Source organism: Triplophysa rosa, linkage group LG25 (assembly GCF_024868665.1).
Source record: "Triplophysa rosa linkage group LG25, Trosa_1v2, whole genome shotgun sequence".
Classification (NCBI taxonomy): Eukaryota; Metazoa; Chordata; class Actinopteri; order Cypriniformes; family Nemacheilidae; genus Triplophysa; species Triplophysa rosa.
In genome coordinates this window covers 1028637-1032360 of record NC_079914.1, presented here as the reverse complement: position 1 = coordinate 1032360, position 3724 = coordinate 1028637, and the positions used below count along the sequence as shown (strand labels likewise).

General features: G+C 37.1%; 1 long non-coding RNA gene across 1 annotated transcript; it reads right to left on the bottom strand.

The window, feature by feature from the left end:
* Positions 1-203: 203 nt before the first annotated feature.
* On the bottom strand, positions 204-2969 carry LOC130548939 (uncharacterized). The gene is made up of 3 exons (XR_008962113.1): positions 2899-2969; positions 843-878; positions 204-550 (listed from the first exon to the last, which is right to left on the bottom strand). It is a non-coding gene; the product is annotated as an uncharacterized LOC130548939 (long non-coding RNA).
* Between the last annotated feature and the right edge of the window lie 755 nt (positions 2970-3724).

The window sequence follows — 3724 nt, the reverse complement described above, 5'->3', positions numbered from 1 at the left end:
TAAACAACAACAATTTACATTGAATAAATATTTACAGAATGGTCAGTATTGAACATTACCATACTAAATTCATGAAATCACAAGTATAATTAATATTGTGTTGGTGATATTGTTATAAATGAAAAGTCTTTATCTTAACAAAACTAACCAAATAATTTGCCTTAATTTTAAATATACTGTACCATACAGAAATATTTCAGGTACTTTGTACAAATGTACAATTGTAAAAAAGTCCAGCAAAAAAGTAGTCTCTCATAGCAAGGCCTACACCCATGGTAAAATTGTAATTTGCCAAAAAGCAAATCCTTGCGAGCTAGAGAAAACAATGCTGTTCTCTCCAAATGGGTTTCCTGCTATTACCAGGTGGTGTGAGGATCCATGTAGTCAAAGTAAAAATTATTTCTATAGTACATTCACAATTTTGTATTGCTAAAGTAGATATGTATTTATGGCAAAAAGAGAACAGGAGCTGCGCCTGTTGGCCTTAGGTGTCCCAGGCAGTGCAAGGATGAGCATCAGGGTGGGCCGGGTCTGTTGGCCTTGGTTGCCCCTGCAAATAAGACATGGAGACCAAAAAGAGGGATTTAGATAACGTCTCATAAAACATTAAATTTAATCATTTAGCACATCACAAATTGGTTTACAAATGTAACAATAAACAAAATATTACAATGCCTGGAAGTCACTGTTTTGGTCTATGGTTAAGGAGTACAATAGGCTATTTATAGCAACAACTAATAATCCACTTTATTCAGATTTTCCATTGTCAATGAGTATTTTTACATGTGCAAATATAACAAATAACATAATAATGAAAATATCACAATAAATATAATACTTACATTTTTTTGCTGGTCAACTGGAAAATACTGAAAATTCTGAGTTAAAAGGATAAAAACAGAACTGAATGATACAAATATTTAATTACAGACAATTTATGTAACATGGGTGGGAAAACCATTCAACATAAACATCAATAAGTTAAAAAAGAGCTATACATTCACTAAAAGTGAACATAATAGCTAAAAGTGGCTAAAAGTCATTGTTTGTCATTAACAAACATTGTTTGTCACGGACAAAACGGAAGTGTTACTTATTGGACCCAAAACTGCTATAAGTAACAACCAAGAATACTGTTTAACTATTGACGGATGTTCCATAAAACCCTCGTCGTCAGCAAAGAATCTTGGCGTTCTATTCGATAGTAATCTGTCATTTGAGAGTCACGTCGCCAACACCTGTAAAATTGCGTTTTTCCATTTTAAGAATATATCTAAACTACGTCATATGCTGTCAATCTCAGATGCAGAGAAGTTAATTCATGCATTCATGACATCAAGACTAGATTACTGTAATGCACTGTTAGGTGGTTGCCCTGCAGGCTTATTACAAAAACTCCAATTGGTCCAAAACGCGGCAGCTCGAGTTCTTACACGTACAAAAAAGTATGAACATATTAGCCCGGTTCTGTCAACCTTGCACTGGTTACCTATAAAGCATCGCGTTAACTTTAAAATCTTGCTTATTACCTATAAAGCCTTACATGGTTTAGCTCCTCAGTACTTGAATGAACTCCTTTTGTATTACAGTCCTTCACGTGCATTACGCTCTCAGGCGTCCTGTCAGTTGGTAATACCTAGAATTTCAAAATCAAGTGCAGGTGGTAGATCCTTTTCCTATCTAGCGCCTAAACTTTGGAATAGTCTTCCCTGCACTGTCCGGGAGGCAGACACACTCTGTCAGTTTAAATCTAGACTAAAGACGCATCTTTTTAATCTTGCATACACTACTCTTCCATAATATAAATCTTCAGAGGGTTTAGGCTGCATTAGTTAGATCAACCGGAACCAAAAACACAACTGATGTACTTGTTGCATCAAAGAGTACAGAACAGTACTCTACTCTCAGCCAGTCTTGTCTCATTGTTCCAAGGTTACCACAGCGAGCAGGATGCAGTTCATGGCCTGACCTGATGGTAGAGCGGAGAATGGGAAGTGGGGACCTGACAAGAGCTGAGATGATAGAGCTGGATAAAGAAGGACGCGGTCTCTTGACATGTCTTCACCACAAAATTTCAAATGCTATTAGATTATTAATGATAATCTTAAACTATAATTTATTTTATTATTAAGTTTATTTATTTTATTTAGCCTTGTTGTGCAAGTTCTCTGGAGCTTGTGCAGAGGCAGCAGCTTTTGCCAGAGGGGAACTGGAATCCCCTGGTTGGGCCTGGGTTCTCCTGAGGTTTTTTTTCTCGATTAGAGTTTTGGGTTCCTCGCCACCGTTTGCATACTGTTTTTGCACTATCTGCCTGACCGGGGGGGCTGCTTTAGAATTTAAAGTTTTACTTAATTAATATTGCATATAGGAATTTATTATCTGTTATATTTGACCTGTGCTTCTCTCTCCTTTATCCTAAATGTGTGCTCTCACTGAGCGTGTGTGTGTGTGCGTACTTGTCTGTGTACGTACGTGTGTGTGTGTGTGTGTGTGTGTGTGTGTGTGCGTGTTCTGTGTGTGGAGTGTTTTGTGTGTGGGTGTGTCTGTCTTCTGTGTTTTCAACCTTTTCTTGTTTTTGCAGGTACAACTTTGATTGTTTTGCTTGTAGTCAATGTGTCTCATGTGCAGCTGCTTTGTAACAATGAAAATTGTAAAAGCGCTATATAAATAAAGTTGAGTTGAGTTAACACTAACGTTACCATTTAAGGTTAGCCCCACAAGCTTCATCTTAACTTATATTCGTTAGCATCTCGGCTAAAAATGCGCTGCCTACACTGTGTAAATAAATGGTTTAAACAGCCAAAAGCGGCCATACAATTAGACGTGTCAGAGTATACATTTATATAAATAGTATAAGTTAGTATATTTAAGTTATTTATATATTTTGACTTTACTTACATCCAATGGGACAGTCGAGAGGTTGTTGCGATCCGTTATTTTGAATTCCCGCCTGTCGCGCGAGCGGAACACACCGGTGAACACTCGTGCCACTATGTTTGATCGCAGACGGATCGGCGACATCAAAGCACAGTGAGAGCTATTTGTGAACTGACTGCTCTGTATGCTTTAGAGATGTTATTCTAAGTCCGATGCTTTTTGTCATAAGGTGATCGGTCTGCGCAGAGCTGGAAAAAGTTAAACACACATCTAACGAAAGCGCCACATGGCACATGCCTTGACCTGCGACTTGGGCCAACAGCGCCACAGTACTGTGGAGGGCGAGACTGCACAATAAACACACAGAGCAGCTGCAGTTTGTTTGGATGGAAAGCACAACAACGTTTACATTTTCAAAAGATTTCAGTGACTTAGGATCTACTTATAGAATAAAAATGTTTATTTATAATATATTAATATAATTAATATATAATACAAATAGTAAGAAATATAAAATAATAAAAAGCTTGCTGAAATTTTTCAAAATAACATTTAGCCTTTTCTAATCATGTGCATGATTTTAAAATGTGTGTTCACTTAGCAGGGGCCAAAAACCAAACTTTGGACTATTCTTATTCTCATAAAACATCAAAATGATCAGACACTAAAAATCCCTATTTCATGCAGAATTTTTGGGGTTCCTCTAGATACTGTCTTGTACAAGAGAGATTCTCCAGGAACCACTTACAAGTTTACAGATCTTACAAGAACCATTTTTTAGAATTTGAGTTCCTTCAATAACCCGCAAAGCACTTTGAGGTCCCAGTGTAGTGAAAAGGGACTCCAG